The 19,649-nt window shown below is 43.7% G+C and overlaps 1 protein-coding gene across 9 annotated transcripts in view; it reads right to left on the reverse strand.

Moving 5' to 3' along the window:
• GREB1 (growth regulating estrogen receptor binding 1) overlaps positions 1-19,649 on the reverse strand; it is a 159,680-nt gene that overhangs the window by 88,494 nt on the left and 51,537 nt on the right. For 4 of the 9 annotated variants that reach the window (XM_065587687.1, XM_065587688.1, XM_005293101.5 and 1 more), the window contains exon 2: positions 8,613-8,903. The exons of 3 other annotated variants lie outside the window; for them this stretch is intronic. The gene's annotated coding sequence lies outside the window, so the exon portion shown is untranslated. Of the gene's footprint in view, positions 1-8,612; positions 8,904-19,649 lie in introns of those variants that run through there. 2 more of the 9 variants (XM_065587690.1, XM_065587685.1) reach the window with 2 other exon arrangements.

The following is a 19,649-nucleotide window of genomic DNA, read 5'->3' on the forward strand; positions in this document are numbered from 1 at the left end:
ACGCGGCATGTCCCCACTCCGCTCCTATGCATAGGGGCAGCCAGGGGGCGCCACATGCTGCCCCCGCCCCAAGCGCTGGCTCTGCAGCTCCCATTGGCCAGGAATTACAGCCAATGGGAACTGCAGAGGCTGCACCTGTGGACAGGGCGGTAGGTGGAGCCTCCTGGCCGCATCTCCGCGTAGGCAGAATGAGCCCTTCATCGATTCTCCCAGCTGCTTGAGAGAGGGCTTTTAATGCCAGTATAAGCAAGCTATGGAAGGGTTGTTTCTTACTAGCTGTAAGATGACTGACATCCCTTCCAACCAACAAGACCAGCCATTTCTTTTAAACTTGGGAGGCTGAGCCCCACCCACCCAGAATGTGGTACCTGAGTTGTCAAATGCTGACCCCTGGCTCCAGGCAGTGATCACAGTGAGCCCCATTTTCCTGGTCCACTGGACTTGGCATGTACAGCCCAGATTTATGTCTCTCTCTCTTTCTCTCAGCTACAAGTGGGTGTCACAGGCAGAAGTTTTAAATGCCTGTGAAATTCCAAGCAACAATCGGAGACAGTGACCAGATCAATTGAGAAGGCTAGTGCAGCAGCAGAATAGCCCAATATCCTGGCTACTGATAGAGAGTTTCTCTTTGATTTATCACATTGTCACTCACCCTGGAGAGGCTACAGAGGAAAAATACCTTCCACTGCTGCTTAAATCCATGATAAACAGGAGACTAGGATCACACTGAGACACATCAGCATCAAAGCAATAGATGTTGCCTCCAACAAAGCAATTTAGGGCAATATAATGGGATCTTTCAGACAATGCTGCCTTGCACATGTAAAGATAACTGGCACAGTAAACAAGAAAAGAGCCATCCTAAAAATGGAAAGTGGTAGCAAGAGGTCTATGTGAATCCAGAGAGATCAGCATTCAACCTCCAACCACGGAATAATCAAAATTCCTACAGCAAGGGGTGTTTGTGCAATATAGAAGGAGAAGGATGGCCACTCTGACTAAGGATTACTATTCTAGTGTATCAGGGAAGAGACTCAAGGTCAAGTTCAATTTTTCCCTACCCAGACCTTGACAAAGAAAGCCACTTGCATTACTCTGCAGTGGTCCTTTCCCCAGGGTTACAAAGTCAGTTCCTTCTCAGCCAGGAAGCCATCTCGGGCATCAGTCATGGTAGAATAGGGGAAAGACTATAGCAAAAGGAGATCCAGTCAAAGAAAGAGGATTCAGCTAGAACTCCCACGTTTAATAAGATCAACCAAAGTGCAAACCTCATACAGAAAATTGGCTGCAAGTTTGTATAGCATCCAGTATTATGGGGCTCCAATTCAACCATATTATACTACCACAATGTAAATATTTACATTATTTCTAGTACTTCTATTTGGAGATCTTGGAATAGGGACTTTAGAAAAGAGGGTGCAGTGCCAGGCCTGGGCCAAGGAATGTATATTTAGTAGAACTGATATAGTACAGTAAATGTAGCTATTATTGAGAAGGAGACAACAGTCAATATAAATTAGAAATTATGAACTACACAAAACTGATAAGGGAAACTAAAGACATCTGGGAAAAATTATAGGTAGCAGGGCTAAGGACAATAAGGAGGAGGATTTCTTCTGGTCTTGGCACCTTTAGGATGTGCATTTTAGAATATAGAATAGAATAATAGAATATCAGGGTTAGAAGGGACCTCAGGAGGTCATCTAGTCCAACCCCCTGCTCAAAGCAGGACCAATCCCCGGACAGATTTTTGCCCCAGATCCCTAAATGGCCCCCTCAAGGATTGAATTCACAACCCTGGGTTTAGCAGGTCAATACTTGAACCACTGAGCTATATCCCTCCCCTCTGAAACGCCAATGTCTAGCTTACTTTTTTTTTATTTAATAAGATGAGAGTTTCAGGTATTCATATAAATTGAGGAGCTGGAGTTTTTAAAAGACACCTAAGCTTGTGAGAGTTGGACATGCTAAGACACGGACAGACATAGCTTGGCTTGTGTGGAAAGGGAGATGTGCGGCTCCCATGGTACCATCTCCCTTTTCTTGGAGCCTGAAGAGAAGGCTTTGTAGGAGGAGGATTATTGGGTAGAGAAGGTAACCAGGACTGTTGAGACTAATGCTCTCTGCGCATTGTCTCTCCTGGCAACTCACCAACAGGGAATCCGCAGAAAGGTGATTGCATCTGTGGGCTGTGTGCAGTCTTATTCTCACTGGAAAAGGGGAGAGGAAGGCGAGCCCCCAGAACCATTAGCCCAATGGTTATGGCACTCCCTGAGGAAGTGGGAGACTGAAATTCAATTCCCCCCTCTGTCTGATGAGAAGGGATTTGAACTTGGGTTTCTCATCTCTCAGGTGAGTGCCTGAGATAGTCTGATGTGGAAATCTCTCCTGCTGAAGCTGCTCCACTGTGTGTAAATAATTAAATATGCATTTGAAAAGAGAGAGAATGACTCTGTAGTCCAGTGATCAGGGCACTCACCTAAAAATGGGAAACCCATGTTCAAATCCCTTCTCCTCATCAGGCAGAGAGGGGAATTGTACCAGGGCCTCACACATCCCAGATGAGTTCCCTACTACTGGGCTAAAGGTTATAAGGAGGCTGTTATCATCTCCCCCTCCCTTGTGTGTGTGTGTCTGAGCAAGCCTATAGGATAGGGTCCCACATGTGTGGGGAATGCTTAGTTTCACCTGGTACGATAATCCCCATTGAGGCTTTTCCATGAAAGAGGTGCCAGCTGTCAGACATAGGTAGCTGAACTCATGCCCAGAGGCAGAAACTTCAAGTTGCCTAGGTACCAAATGTTGTAAATTTAGGGGCTGAAGAACTTTAGGTGTCAGCTCAGCAGGGGTTTTGAGGATTTGGGATTTCATAGCCTAAAGTGGGAGTTAGGCGCCTAAGTCCTTTGATGAATATGGGGTCTACTGACTGCAGAAAGTGGGGTTATGGAAAAGAGGCCATTGGAGTCTGTATCTATTTAAGAAGATGTCTATTAAGTGTTCCCCAAGAAATATGTGAGGGAAAGGGGAAAATATATGGCTACCAAATGGAAAATAAAAGAAACAGTCATGAGAGAAATGGTATTTTGGTATTTAAGAATAATACAAATGAGAGAAAAAAATTAAAATCTGCCAAGAGTAATTGACACTGTCCTTTTAAAACACACTTATGCACTCAGGAAGTTAATCCCAATAAGTTTATTAAATTAGAGAGAGGGACAGTGTCTAGAAATGTTTTTTCATTTCACACCCTTTCTATTCTGGAAATCAAATATGAACATCTACAGGACCCATTAGTTACTACATCTGATAGGAATTGGTTTGCTTATGCAAAATAACTGAGTTAGCTCAACTGTGGCTAGCCATCCACATCAGTAAAAAAAATCCTACAAATGGCACTAATTGGTTCCCATTTGACTCTCAATAACACTTTCACTCCCAGAGGCCGTCCTTTAAATCAGGACTGAAACACAATGGCAGGCCAGTGTGAGGAAGCTGTATGTCCGCTTCCTTTGCTGTGCCTGTCCCAGCAATAAATGATGGGAGCTGTTCTCTGGGCATGCCCATCAGCACCTTTCATGAGCAGAGTTACACACAAGTGAAGAAAAAGGAGTTGAAAAGAACAGAACTAGGCTTTGGTTGTTAAGCAAAATTCTGGTGGGAGCTGCATAGGCATGTTGATTTAACAAACCTCACATTAAAGATTGCGTGCTGATAAAATTATATTCAAATGACTATAAATACTACAGCCATGTACAAAACCATATCAGTTCTCTTCAGAGAAAAGGAAGCTGTCACTGGCGTACCACAGAATTGTCATTCACTGTAGTGCTCTATGGTGTGGTTTTTGTATAGGGCTATGCACATCTACAATAGAACTGGCTAGAACATTTCCACCAAAGTGAAATTTTGGCAAAATATGCTGGTTCTTTGAAGTTGTATCAATTTCTGTGAAACTTTTGTCAGGAATGTTTTTACAGAGAGAGAAGCCAGGTGGTCAGGGTACTGGCCTAGGATGTGGGAGACTCCGCATGATTTGCAATTATTTGGGACAAAAACCTCTAGTCTGAATCAGGCAGAGCAGGGACTTGAACCTGACTCTCCCACAACCTAGGCCAATGCGCAACCCAGCCTAATCCTTTTCACAAAACCATTCAAAATGTTTTCTTTTCATTCCATTGCAGAATGAAAACAAATTTTAAAACTGTGAAGGTTGTCACCAGACGGAGTTGTCATACCCTGGTCAGCTCTAATCTATACAAAGTGTTAATTGTAGTCACTTACCTATTAGGCTCCAAAAGGCTAATGGAATCTCACCATGAAAAGATCTCCTTTTTCACTTAGGAGTCAGGTTATGGCAATTCGCTAGGCCCCACCTCAGCATTACAATTTTAAAAGCAACATTAAAGCTGTAACATCAAACACAGTTATCCTAGCTAGAACTCCGACAGCACTCTTTTCTGTAATCGTATCTTAGAATTCGTACCTCTTCAATGGAATTAGATCAGAAATTGCTTCCTAATAGTACCAATTTGGAAAGTATCTCATCACTGAACATAGAGGTTGATGATTAAGGCTGATGACAGGACACAGAAAATAATCCTACCCCTTTGTCCAGCCAAAAACAGTTTTGCTTCTGTTTCCATAAAAAGATATATGCTGTAAGAGTACTGGTCTGATCTCTGAGCTGCCACTTTCTTTGCTGTTCTTTTTATTTTTATCTCATTTGTTATTTTGGTCCTGAAAACTAGTTCAACATGAAGACTGGATTTCTTCTGCACTGAAAGTGATCCAATAATGATTTCCTCTGCTGACTCATGTTTCCAGGCAACAGAATCTCAGAGTAAGAATTCAGAATGCAAGTTGCCAAACTTTCAAGTATACCATGCAGAAGAGCTCAAAAAGGGGAAGGGGACCACCCGGCTTTCTAGCAATTTTGGATTAAAAATAAAACTATTTCAAATCCAGTCTTTGAAATTAGTGTCCTTGCCCAGGGTGAGAAAAACAAGGAGTTTTTTTTTTTCTTTAACATTGGCACCCTTCACAAAGATTAATATACATACTGTTGCAATAAATATATAACTGTCCCTGCTAGGGCTTTGCTAATGAAAAATTTATCTGCTCATTGTTGCCTAATTGCCCTCTGTGGCTTTGAAAATCACCCCAAAACATCCATACCAAAGTGGAAAACCTGCTAGGAAAGCAATGCTGCCACTCTCAAACAGACAAGGTATCAAACAATTCACAAGAGACCAAGGGCTCATTTTTTGCCATACAACCAATTTTCTTTTTCATTTTTGGCCACTGAAACAGGAAACATTTCAGCCCAAAAATCAAAAGCCTTTGGGCTTTGGCTGAAAATTTTCAGCCAGAAAAAAAAAATCAGTTTTTTTGAAGGGGCTAATTTTTCACTGTAACCCCCAAAATTCCTGCAGGAAGTTTTGACAAAAATGAAAAATGTTTCATCTAAATTTTCTACAGGAATGAACCACCATTTCCTGACCAGCTCTACAGATAACCAATACAAAAAGTATCAGAGGGGTAGCTGTGTTAGTCTGGATCTGTAAAAGCAGCAGAGTCCTGTGGCACCTTATAGACTAACAGACGTATTGGACCATGAGCTTTCGTGAGTGAATACCCACTTGGTCCGGAGTATTCACCCACGAAAGCTCATGCTCCAATACATCTGTTAGTCTATAAGGTGCCACAGGACTCTTTGCTGCCAATACAAAAAGCTCAACTAGATATTGCATAAATCCACCAAGCAATAAATCAATTAAAGGATATGATCATTTATTAGTTTTGGTGGTCCGGCCTGAGGCATTATTGTCAGTTCAGTGCAGAGAAATTTGCAATGCTACAACTTGTGGTGTTCTACTTCTATGGAGAAACAGAGAATTCCAATTTACAACCAGACTCCTTTCATTAATTAAGCATGAATAACAGTTCCCCCTTTAAGACTTAGTTTTGGCCCTTTTTAAAACTTACTTTATAAAGTAAAAAACAAACTGCTTTGAGCATGAAGTTTCTCATGCTAGACCTAAGCCAGAGCTGAATTTATTTGAAAAATTTAAAGCCAGAAATACAAATCATTTTGAGTTATGATGTTCTGAAATTTTGATATTTATTCAGTTTTGAAAAAAAAAGGTCGTTTTTTTACCTCTTCTAGTTTGTGATAAATCTTGCCATACAAAGTTCAAATGGGTCTTAATTACACATCTTTATTGAGATCTCATATATTAAACTACTTTCACAAAGTTTACTTTCTAAATTTAAGAGTTATTCAAAAATGCACACTGGGAACTCTGTCGGGATGGAGGGGCTATAATTAATTTTAGATGTCTGGGAAAAGTTGTAAATTCTGTTGAATTTGTGGAATTCCTAATCTCCAGAAGGACCATGCTCATAACCTCTCTAAATCCCACATTTTACATATCACAGAAGGGGGAAGCTCATAAACTAAGTCTGAATTATGTGAGTCTTGACAGTGGTTCTCACAGCAGTTACAAGACTCTTTAATTAAGGTGTTGCATAATTTTAGGGGAGGTATAGAATGGAGGAACAAGATCTAGGACATTAAAAAGATTTTAGGGGATCCTTAACTGAACATTTATTGATGTTTGGGTATTTAGTTTCTGTTTGTTTCTTAACTATAACCTTCTGACAACATTGTTAGTTTTCATTGGAAACCTATTCTCAGCCTTAACTCTGGTTTAAGGGGGGTTTTGTTTGTTTTTCGTCTAGGAATGTATAGCCAACCATACATTTCATTCTTTAATCCCTTGCTAGCCCAGCAGCAGGTCTAGGACTCACTTCTTGAGAAGCATATGTAGAGCTGGGTGACAGTCCGGCATTACGATAATACTGCAGACTAAGCCTAATATATGATGTGGCAATAAATACGTTTAGGCAATAGGATTGCATCCTGTAGATGCTTTGACATTCCTCCCTGCAGGAAACAAAGTATTCTAATGCAGATTTGATTTTCCTGCGGGATCTCATAAACTTTGCAGGTGTTACTCTGGAGAGAAAAAAAATCACTAATCAGCAGTTTCGACTGTAGTTCAATTGACATGCTTTACTCCTCTCCCAGCCTAGATCCCCGACCCTATTGCCAGTGAAGCAGCTCTGCTCTGACCCTAGTTCGACTTTTAAGTGTTGCTTTGATCAGCTTCTGGCTTTTGATTAAAGCAGCTCTTTCAGACACCACTTTCAAACTCCCTTAAAAAGAATTACATGTATAAAACACATTGAGTTTGTTGAGCAGCAGGAAGGAGCAAACCAGGGCTAGGAGCGGATGGCTGAAGTAGCAGGTAGGAGCTGAGTGGAAAATGTTCCCATGATAATACTGGCCCGGATCATACCCTCTCCCAGCTCCATGCACATAGTGGACCCTATGTGCATAGATCGTCTTGCTCCTGGATAACAGAGGGGCTCAGCTGCCTCTAGGTTCTGCCCCAAACACACCTATTCTGGGCTTCACAGAGATATTTCAAAGGTGTGAGGAGGCACTGGTGACCGGGCAGGCCACAGAGAAGTGGGCAAACTTCTCCCCCATCCAACCCCATGGAGATTCTTAGGAAAATGTAACACAGCCTGGGATATATTATCTTTCCTGCAGAGTGCTGCCTACACACCCCAGTACCACGTTCCACAGAACCATTCTGACAGGGACTGGATTGTGAGAGTCCTTCCAAGGTCCAAAGCCAGTGTGCAGGCAGAGGATCTCTGTGTGGTTGTCCCTCAGCTTCCACGGGTCCTACAGGATCCACCAGATTTGGGGGCAGTAGTTCATTCCAGAGAGGAGGTCAAATTCTGTTCCCCCGGTAGAATACTAGAAAAACTCCATGTGGACAGACTCAGAGATTTCCTCAATCTGACCCACACTTTTATACAGTCCTACATGGAAAAGACTAACTACATGTTAAAAGTTCGAGCAGAAGGGAGTCTAAAATATCTTAGATCCTGTTTGTGATGAAGCTGTTGAAGAGTTATAACAAATAGTAATCTCTCTAGATACTATTTCATTGTGAGATAAAATCCACCACCATCCAGTCACCGATTCATTTATGAAATAATTTCTATTTATAATTTACTTTAAAACTATACTGCATCAGAAAAAAACCATGTAATCACAGTGTTTAGAACAATGCATCTTTGGTTAAAGGGACACCACTTAAGATAAAATCTCAGCCTTTTCACAAACAAATTGAAAGTAGTTTTAGGCATTTGTCCAAGTTCCCTGTTTTAAACCCAGCTTTTATAGATTTAAAATAATCATTTTCTACTTTATTTAAATGTCTCCCTTGTTTCTGGGAAAGAGCCACTCACCCAACAGGAGAACTGACCGACAACACAAAGGACACACATAGTGCAGACAAATGCATAAAGTATAAAAAAAACCTGAGACACTGACAATTTTTCAACTCTTTCATTACAACAGTTTAAAATGCTATTTGTAACATAAAATGAGGCAGAAGTGTGAATAATAATATTAATAGCGGTAAAATTTATATTTTGATGGAATCCCTTTAGCATCACGAAATTCTCATTTTGAAAATATTACTGATACAGATAAAAATAAATAAATTTGCACAAAGCAAAATGCACTGTACCTTAAAGAAAGTTATGCTTCCTGATTACACCCAGTGAGTTAATCCCAAAGTTTCACATTTTGATTGCAATCCCAGAGGATTTACACCTGTGATAACGGCTAGTAACTTTCTTCATGGAGTTTTCTTTCCTTTGATTTAGGAGAATCTGCTGCTTTGGAGTATAGGTTAGGAGCACTTAAGGCTTCTGAGTCAGTGCAGTGCGCAACTAAACATTCAGTCAGGTCGTCATGACATGAACATTCTTCTGTCCCAGTAGAACACAGGAAGGTTTCAAAGCTATCTGCTCTGTAGCTACGACAAAAACAAAATAATCAGACTCTCATACAACCTATCAAGCTGTTCTATAATTTGTGTGCCCTCTGTGCTAGATGACAAATGGTATGACTTTATGTCTTATTAACACTGAAGTGTTTTGCTAGGTCATGTTGCTCCCAGCCAGGTACATATCAATCTGTCGGCCTAAAGCAATATTAACATCAACAGATTTTTTTTAAAGAAACAGGAACGCCCTTTTGCATTATGCAGATAGAAAAACACTTGAAGAGAACAAAAGACTTCTGTTTGTACAAGACTCTATTATATTAACAGAAGGAAAGATTAACAGGAGAATGAAAGTTAAATATGTTGCTACATTGTCTGTGTGTCTTCTAAATAAAATGGGTAGAAAATTAAACATTTCATAGGTATATAGAAAACCTTTTATGTTCAGCATATTGCTGGATGCATAAAGCAGCAACTACAGTATTACATTTAAAGGGACCACTGTATTACATGTAAAGGGATCACTTGTCAGAGTGCTAATCATATTTCTAAAATATTGACTTACATTATTTGTAATATATCACCTGAGATTACCAAAACTGAAACTGTTTTTAAAAAAATCTAATTTTATTTCCCCAATGGCTCCAGTTTAATGAAGTACTTAAGCATATGTTTAATTTTATTCATGTTTAAGTCCCATTAAAAACAGTGACCCTAACTGAAGTCAATAGGACTTAGGACATGCTTACATGAATTATGACTCTGCAAACTTTAGTTTTTGCATTTCTGCTACACTGAACAATGACAACAGATTAGATGTCCTTTTTCTTTATAGTCCATTTCTATTCAGCTTCACATTCAAGTTCTCAGACACAAACACACTACTGCAATATTTGGAATGTAAAGACCACAAGTGAATCTTTAGGAGGTACATACATATGTTTGTGTGGAAAAAATAAAGAGATTTCCACTGGAGTTTTTAAAAAATGGAACATCTTTTCTGTTGTACTTAATATTTGTAAAATACTGTTATGAGCTACTGGAAACCTTGTTAAGAGTTGAGTCAAAACCTTGATATTGATGGAGATTAACTGTAAGAATAAGTTAATCACAAGCTCTCACCTAAAACAAAGGATTATGTGCACCTCCCCAGGAGCTTTGGACTGTATGGGTATTGTTTTGGGTAGGTGGATGTGGGAGTGGGTGAAGGCAGAAGACAGAACCACAGACAGACTGCTTGAAAAAGCAAAGCAGAAGCTTGTAAGCATGGTGTGAGCCTGAGGCCTGGTCTACACTATGAGTTTAATTCGAATTTAGCAGCGTTACATCGAATTAACCCTGCACTCATCCACACAACGAAGCCATTTATATAAAGGGCTCTTAAAATCGATTTCTGTACTCCTCCCCGACGAGCGGAGTAGCGCCAAAATTGATATTGTCATTTCGAATTAGGGCTAGTGTGGCCGCAATTTGATGGTATTGGCCTCCGGGAGCTATCCCACAGTGCACCACTGTGACCGCTCTGGACAGCAATCTGAACTCGGATGCACTGGCCAGGTAGACAGGAAAAGCCCCGCGAACATTTGAATTTCATTTCCTGTTTGCCCAGCACAGGAGAGCACAGGTGACCACAGAGAGCTCATCAGCACAGATAACCATGCAGGCCGATAATCGAAAAAGAGCACCAGCATGGACCGTACGGGAGGTACTGGATCTGATCGCTATATGAGGAGAGGATTCAGTGCTAGCAGAACTTCGTTCGAAAAGAAGAAATGCCAAAACTTTTGAAAAAATCTCCAAGGGCATGATGGAGAGAGGCCACAATAGGGACTCAGAGCAGTGCCGTGTGAAAGTCAAGGAGCTCAGACAAGCCTATCAGAAAACAAAGGAGGCAAACGGTCGCTCCGGGTCAGAGCCGCAGACATGCCGCTTCTACGCTGAGCTGCATGCAATTCTAGCTGCATGCACCACTACCCCACCTCTGACCGTGGATTCCGAGGCAGCGGTAATCTCATCAGCCACACCTGAGGATTCTGCAGACAGGGAAGAGGAGGAGGAGGACGAGCTTGCGGAGAGCACACAGCACTCCGTTCTCCCCAACAGCCAGGATCTTTTTCTCAGCCTGACTGAAGTACCCTCCCAAGCCTCCCAAGCCAGTACCCAAGACCATGACCCCATGGAAGGGACCTCAGGTGAGTTTACCTTTTAAAATATAAAACATAGTTTAAAAGCAAGCGTTTTTTAATGATTAATTTGCCCTGAGGACTTGGGATGCATTCGCGGCCAGTACAGCTACTGGAAAAGTCTGTTAACGTGTCTGGGGATGGAGCAGAAATCCTCCAGGGACATCTCCATGAAGCTCTTCTGGAGGTACTCCAAAAGCCTTTGCAGAAGGTTTCTGGGCAGTGCAGCCTTATTCTGTCCTCCATGGTAGGACACTTGACCACGCCATGCTAGTAGCAAGTAATCTGGTATCATTGCATGACAAAGTCTGGCAGCGTATGGTCCTGGTGTTTGCTGGCATTCAAGCAACATCCGTTCTTTATCTCGCTGTGTAATCCTCAGGAGAGTGATATCGCTCATGGTAACCTGGTTGAAATACGGGAATTTAATTAAGGGGACAGAGGTGGCCCTTCCTACTGGGCAGTTTGCTTGTGGCTGAAAAGAAATCCTTCCCTGTAGTAAGCCAAGCGCGGGGGGAGGGGAGGAGTTTGGCACTAAGCTTTTCACGTGTGGCTAGCAGGGATCTTCCCTGATACCAGCCACGCGGTGGGGGGAGGGATAAAGCGATCATCCCAGAGAATTGGATGGGGGGGGGGGGTTAGTTTGTTTTCTGCTGCTGAAGGTTAACAGGAAAACTGCAGCACTCAACGGGCTTTGCTTGGTATGTGGGAAAGTAGGACACAGAAGCCGAAAGACAATGACTTACCATGGCTGCATGCAAGCCGAATTCTGTTGCCCGGACCTGCGTCTGTGATCTCTAGCAGCAAAGCCACAGGCACTCAATATTAAGAGGCAAAATGCGACCTTGCACAGAAATCACATGTGCTATGTAATGTGAATAGTGTTGTTCACCGTGAAAGAGTATAAGCATTGTTCTGTAAAATGTATCTTTTTAAAAAATTCTCTCCTTTTTTCCCTCCCTCCAGCAGCTGCAAATTTTTCAAGCCTCCCTCCTCCGTCCCAAAGGCTATCTCAGATAAGGCGTTGGAAAAAGAGGACGCGAGACGAGATGTTTGTGGAAATCATGGAATCCACCCGCAATGAAAGAGCTCATCTGAATGAGTGGAAGGACACGGTTTCAAAATGTAGGAAAGATGCCAGTGAACATAAGGACAGGAGGGACCAACGTGAGGACATGAGGGACCAACGTGAGGACAGAAGGGACCAACGTGAGGAGCGGAGAGACGCTCGAGATGAGAGGTGGCGGCAGGCAGATCAGAGGAGGCAGGATGCAACACTGGGGTGCTGCGTGAGCAAACAGACATGATCCGGCGTCTGGTGGAGCTTCAGGAACAGCAGCAGGATCACAGACTGGTGCTACAGCCCCTGTATAACCCCCCTTCCCCCTCACCATGTTCCATAGCCTCCTCACCCAGACGTGTAAGAACGCGGGCGGGGAGGCTCCGTGCACCCTCCCACTTCACTCCAGTGGACAGCCCAAGCAAAAGGCTGTCATTATTTTAACCTTTTTTTAGTGGCCTTTTCCTTCCCTCTGATCCTCCTCCCAAACCCCACCCAGGCTACCTTCTCAGTTCTCTCCCTCTTTTTATAATCAATTAATAAAGAATACATGATTTTTAAACAATAGTGACTTTATTTCCTTTGAAAGCAAGCTGTGATCGAAGGGGGAGGGTGGGTTGCCTACAGAGAATGAGTCAATAAAGGGGGCAGATTTTCATCAAGAAACAAACAGAACTTTCACACGGTAGCCTGGCCAGTCATGAAACTGGTTTTCAAAGCTTCTCTGATGCGCCGCGCTTCCTGGTGTGCTCTTCTAATCGCCCTGGTGTCTGGCTGCACGTAATCAGCAGCCAGGCGATTTGCCTCAGCTTCCCACCCCGCCATAAATGTCTCCCCCTTACTCTCACAGAGATTGTGGAGCACACAGCAAGCAGCAATAACAATGGGGATATTGGTTTGGCTGAGGTCTGAGCGAGTCAGTAAAGTGCGCCAGCGACCTTTTAAATGGCCAAATACACATTCCACCACCATTCTGCACTTGCTCAGCCTGTAGTTGAACAGCTCCTGACTCCTGTCCAGGCTGCCTGTGTATGGCTTCATGAGCCATGGCATTAAGGGGTAGGCTGGGTCCCCAAGGATAACTATAGGCATTTCAACATCCCCAACGGTTATTTTCTGGTCCGGGAAGTAAGTCTCTTGCTGCAGCTGTTTAAACAGAGTAGTGTTCCTGAAGACGCGAGTGTCATGAACCCTTCCCGGCCAGTCCACGTTGATGTTGGTGAAACGTCCCCTGTGATCCACCAGTGCTTGCAGCACCATTGAAAAGTAACCCTTGCAGTTTATGTACTGGGTACCCTGGTGCTCCGGTGCCAAGATAGGGATATGGGTTCCATCTATTGCCCCACCACAGTTAGGGAATCCCATTGCAGCAAAGCCATCCACTATGGCCTGCACATTTCCCAGAGTCACTACCTTTCGTAGCAGCAGCTCAATGATTGCTTTGGCTACTTGCATGACAGCAGCCCCCATAGTAGATTTGCCCACTCCAAATTCATTCCCAACTGACCGGTAGCTGTCTGGCATTGCAAGCTTCCACAGGGCTATTGCCACTCGCTTCTCAACTGTGAGGGCTGCTCTCATCCTGGTATTCTGGCGCTTCAGGGCAGGGGAAAGCAAGTCACAAAGTTCCATGAAAGTGCCCTTACGCATGCGAAAGTTTCACAGCCACTGGGAATCATCCCACACCTGCAACACTATGCAGTCCCATCAGTCTGTGCTTGTTTCCCGGGCCCAGAATCGGCGTTCCATGAATAGAACCTGCCCCATCAACAACATCATCTCCAAAGCACCGGGTCCCGCGGTTTGAGAAAATTCTGTGTCCATGTCCATGTCCATGTCCTCATCACTCTCATCACCGCGCTGCCATCACCGCCTCCTCCTTGCCTCATTTTTCTGGTCCTGGTTCAGCATAAACTGCACGATAATGCGCAAGGTGTTTACAATGTTCATGACTGCTGTCTTGAGCTGAGCGGGTTCCATGTTTGCCATGGTATGGCGTCTGCTGTGTTCACCCAGGAAAAAAGGTGTGAAACGGGTTGTCTGCCGTTGCTTTCATGGAGGGAGGGGTGAGGCTGTACCCAGAACCATCTGCGACAATGTTTTTTGCCCCATCAGGCACTGGGATCTCAACCCGGAATTCCAATGGGCGGGGCAGACTGCGGGAACTATGTGATAGCTATGGGATAACTACCCACAGTGCAACGCTCCGGAAATCGATGCTAGCCCTGGTACATGGACGCACACCGCCGAATTAATGTGCTTAGTGTAGCTGCATACATTCGACTTTATACAATCTGTTTCCAAAATTAGAATTCTGTAAATTCGGATTAATCCCGTAGTGTAGACATACCCTGAGAGAAACCTAGAGAGGTTCTGGGTTGGAGGTGCTAGCTGAAAAGGAGCTTGGGCCTGTAAGCTAAGAGACTACTCCTTTTGCCATTGGTTCCCCCTGTATTCAGAGAAGCAGGATTTGGTACATTCCTTGTAAACTCCATCATCAATTTCTATTCTCACCAGAAACATCCCCAGGGCCCCAAGCTTTGACTAGCTGCTTAGGTCCAAAAGGGATTACAATATACATGCAAAACCTACATTTTAGGCCCAATCACCTGCACTGTGCTAAAGAGTAAGAATATAAAAGTGAAACTGAAAAGATAAAGGTAAGCTGATGATACTGCACAGCCTATCTTGGTTGTCCAAGTTGACAGAAATCCAAAAAAGTAAACAAACAGCATAAGTACCAAAAAGAAAATGCAGTTTGAAATATTCACTTCTAATAATCTAAACTGCTAACAGTAACACAAGTGAGGAAATCTGTACTTTAAAATGGTGGGGCCAGATTGGTGTCGTTACATGGGGCACAATCCATGAGATAATTGCCCTCCTTGCACTGACCCCCATCAGACTTCTTCCAAAAGAGGTGTAGCAGAGGATACTTGTCCTTTCTACACTGGGCATCTCCAGAAGGCATAGTGCCTTGCCCCATACTACTCTGATGCAGATCAGTGCCTAAAAGGCACAATAACGCCCTTAACTTTTACCCTGATAACGTCTCTTGAAATTGTTACACACAGGTACTTAGATGTCCAAGTACACCTCTACCCCAATATAATGCTATCCTTGGGAGCCAAAAAATCTTACTGCGTTATAGGTGAAACCGCATTATATCGAACTTGCTTTGATCCACCAGAGCGCGCAGCTTTCTCCCCCGCCCCCCGCTGGAGCGCTGCTTTACTGCGTTATATCCAAATTCGTGTTATATCGGGTCACGTTATATCGGGGTAGAGGTGTATTCAATTTCACCTACGAATCAGGTATTTAGATAGATTAAATTACTGTTACACACAGTTATTGTTATACAAAGTTACTAAGTTGTTATACACTGAATATTTGGACATCTAAGTAACTATTTCACCTACAAATCAGATATTTAGATATCTAACTTACAGTAGAACCTCAATTTTTATGAACATCAACCTTATGAGTGACCAATTATGCAAACCATTTTCCCCCAACAGGATGATTAGGGAGAAAGGGAGGAGCAAAAAAAAAATCACATAACGAGATGATGTTGATGAAGAACAAGTCAGTATTCCCTCACAATCCAGTGCCTTCAATGCATTAGAAGTTGCTCTGCAGTGGTTTGAAGGACAAAAAGAAAGTGATGCAGTGCACCAGACTCGTTTATGCTTTGAACCTACAGTAATTTTGAGACGTTCATTTTTATGTACCTTTTGATTTTATGGACTCCTCAGTCCTCAATTAGTTCATAAAATAGAGGTTCTACCATATATAAAATGTGCTTGAAATTGTTTTGGGGCATAAAACTGAAGGCTTTGTTAAAGTTAAGCAAAAAATCAAGATCTTAAGGCCAAATTCTGGCCATGTTTATGGCCATGAAACCTCAGTTAAGTCAATAGGTTAAATGGATATAATCAAGGACAGAATATGACCTCTCTACTATGCCTGCAGAAGTTCAGCTTGTTCCTAAGTTTCCTCTGTTTTAGTCACGTCACCTCTTCTGGGATTCTTCTCTTTCATACAGCCAGAACCTCAAGTAGCAAGAGGAGGGATAAATGCAATAGCTTCTAGTCCAAACAGGTTTAGGTTATCATAACACAGCTTGCTATTGGAGCTGCCTCTTTTTAACAGTTGAAGTTTCTTAAGCACCTCAGCACTGTTTTTCCCTTTAATGTTTACTGTGTTTCAATCACATTTTGACTATGCACAAGGCAAGTCCCTGCACCAGCAAGTCCTTGGATATGAATATCATATTCATGAAGACAAATATATTTTACTAGCCATTTCTGACGTGAAAACTTCCTGATACCAGTAGAAGTACAATCAGATCAACCCATTGTTTGTTATCTGTATGTCCTGACCTGGGGCTCCTTCCTCTGAAGTGCTGAACATCAGAGCCAGATTCATTTAAGCACATGCTTAAGTGCTTTGCTGAATAGAGATGGACTTAAGCACACATTTAAAGTAAAGCATGAGCTCAAGTGTTTTATTGTATCAGGACCTAAATGCAAACAGTACCATAAAGACTTTATGCTGCATTTTTACCATTTGTGTGTTACGCAAAAAAAAATGGTACTTGATAATGGACTCCATTTACACCTTCAGAAGAGCTTTTTGCAAGTTAATAATATCTGATGTGTTTTCTGTCCCTTAGAAGCCAAGTTCTAATCAAAAGCCCCACCTTTATTTTTTGAACTTTCAAAACCATCCCATAATGTCCAGCGAGATTCTCCATTTAAGCTTTATAACATGGCTCTCCTATTTGTAACATTACTCCTATATGTAAGGGGACTGTTGCCCCCTTACTAACATTCAGTGGGGGTGTTTTGGTTGGCTAGCTCCCAGCACTAAAAGGGGAAGGGTCGAGGGCAAATCAGGAGCCTGAGACTGACAGTCCCCAGGAACCATGGGGAGAGGCCAATGCTCCAGATCAGCCTGATTGACAGGGCGGGCAGGCTAATCAGGGAGTCAGGAGGCCAGAGGGGGTCCCGTCCTCCGTGTGAACTGGAATGGCCTGAGTCAGACTGAGTGGGGCCGAGCTAAGGAGAGAGCAGGGGCCCAAGCTGAGCTGGAGAGCAGAACCGTGCCAGATCCAGAGCCAGAGACGCAGCCCAGGGAGAGCAGATCCTGTGCTGGGAGCAGAGGTGCAGCCGCAGAGCCAGAGACGCAGCCCAGGGAGAGCAGATCCTGTGCTGGGAGCGGAGCTGCAGCCACAGAGCCAGAGACGCAGCCCAGGGAGAGCAGATCCTGTGCTGGGAGCAGAGCTGCAGCCACAGAGCCAGGTGTGGTGAGCAAGTGGGGCCAGCCAAGGGGGAACCTGGGCAAAGGGCCCAGCACAGAAAGACACCCCCAGACAAGGGCCCTTGCAGGCCAGACCGGGAGGGGGACCTTAACCCTACGGGGGGCTGACGCTGGGAAGAAGGGTCCCACCACTCAAAGCCCGGAGGTGTGTGGCCACCACCATTGCAAGTGTCCAACCCGCAGCGTCTCTGCAGCACGGCCTGGGCCTGAGAAGGAGGCCTGGGACCTACAAGAAGCAGACTGTGACCTGCCCTGACATTCCAGAGACACTGGTTGTGATGTTCCCTGCCACAGAGCAGGGTGATGTGTTTTCCTTTAACCTTTCCCATTTTTCCTTGTTCTTTTCTTTAGATTAATTGTTAATTAAACAACTTGTATTTGCTTTAAATTGTATGGAATAATCAGTGGGTCAGGGAGGTGCCCAGTGTAAAGAGAGTACCCCGGAGTGGGGACATCCTAGCCCCTGTCCTAGGTGACCACAGCAGGGTTGGGGGTCGAGCCCCCCAGGAATCCTGGGCCCAGCCTTGTTGGGGTTACGAGGACTCAGCCAGACAGGAGAGTGGAAGGGGAGCCCTCAAGGGCAGGGAGGCCTCTGGGTAAAGGAAGTGGGAGCGGGGACTCAGATCCTTTCGCTTGCCCACCTCACCGGGGTAGTGCAGAAGTCAGGAAATTTCCCCACAATAGCGGGACCATTCCCCCGCTTACATATAATTCAACAACACAACCAAAGATACCATCCAAGTAAGAGATAATACTCTCCTGTTATAATATAGCTATTACCTTCCAGCTACTTATAATTATTGGTACTTATTGCCAAGATAATTTATTATACAATATGTTGTTTTGGGGCCAAAGTATATTCCTAGATAGATAGCTGACTTTCACACATAAAGGATAATGTGATATCTATATATTAAAGTTACTGCTTGGTTACACTATATACAATACTGCCCAAAGCCTATACTGGAATCAAAATATTGTACAGGCTTTAATTTTATTCTATTTTAGCATATAGGACAAATTGCTTTCACATTGTATCATCATTTTTCTCCCTTTAAAATACGTGTGTGTGTGTGTGTCTGTCTGTCTCACACACACACACACACACACACACACACACACACACACATGCATATTGGTGATGGACCGCTGGTAAAAATGGAGGTACCCATTCTATCCAACCATACAAAAGCTCCAGTTACCCAGTATAAAATGGGAGAAATTGTACTTCCCTACCTCACAGGGGTGCTGTGAAAATAACTATGTTAAAGATCATGTCATGCTTCAGACACTATGATAATGGAGGGCATAGAAAATAAGGGACTGAATCTATCAAATCTAAATCTCTAATTAGGTTATGGATGAACACTAATTTTGTGTGGGAGGAGGGTTGCCTAACAGAGTACAGGAGTCTGGAGTTCTAGTCCCAGCTGGGCCACTGAATTGCTGTGTGACCTTGGGATAGTTATTCAACTTCTTTGATCAGTAGTTTCTGCAAAATGGGAATAAAAACACTTAGTGACCTCATAGGGATGTTGTGAATCACTATTTGTAAAGCGATTGGAGACCCATCCTATGCAAGTATATTATAAAACCACATAGTACATTCTCACAGTAATAGTATATTACGTTTCTGTATTTAAGCCACCTGGCAGTGTTAGTTGCACCACAATCTTTGTGGGTCAGGACAGATGCATGATGCAAGTACTCTGTTTCTCCAGACTACTGAAAAGTAAGAAGAACTTTATATAAATATTGTGAAATCTCTTGCCATAGATATTTGTAACAAAAAACAAAAATATAACGTTTTATAAAGCAATTTGGCACTCCAGTGCCACATGAAAAAGGATACCAGAAAGAAAATATGGGCTGTTACATACTTACAGGGCCGGCTCTAACTTTTTTGCCACCCCAAGCAAAAAAAAAAGAGTGCCACCCTTCATAGCACCGCCATAACACACCCCCTCAGCACTGGGCTGCCACCCCCCCCCCGCGTGGAGCGCCGCACCGCCGAACCCCCCCAGCGCCGCGCCGCCAACCCCCCCCAGTCCCCCGCGGAGCACCGTGCTACCGAACATTCTAGCCCCCCCGTGGAGCGCCGCCGAACCCCCCCCCCCGCCGAACTCCCCCAGCCCCCCGCGGAGCGCCGCGCCACCGAACATGCCAGCCCCCCGTGGAGCGCCGCCAACCCCCCCCCCAGGCTCCCGCAGA

This window comes from Chrysemys picta, chromosome 3, assembly GCF_011386835.1.
Source record: "Chrysemys picta bellii isolate R12L10 chromosome 3, ASM1138683v2, whole genome shotgun sequence".
Taxonomy (NCBI): domain Eukaryota; kingdom Metazoa; phylum Chordata; order Testudines; family Emydidae; genus Chrysemys; species Chrysemys picta.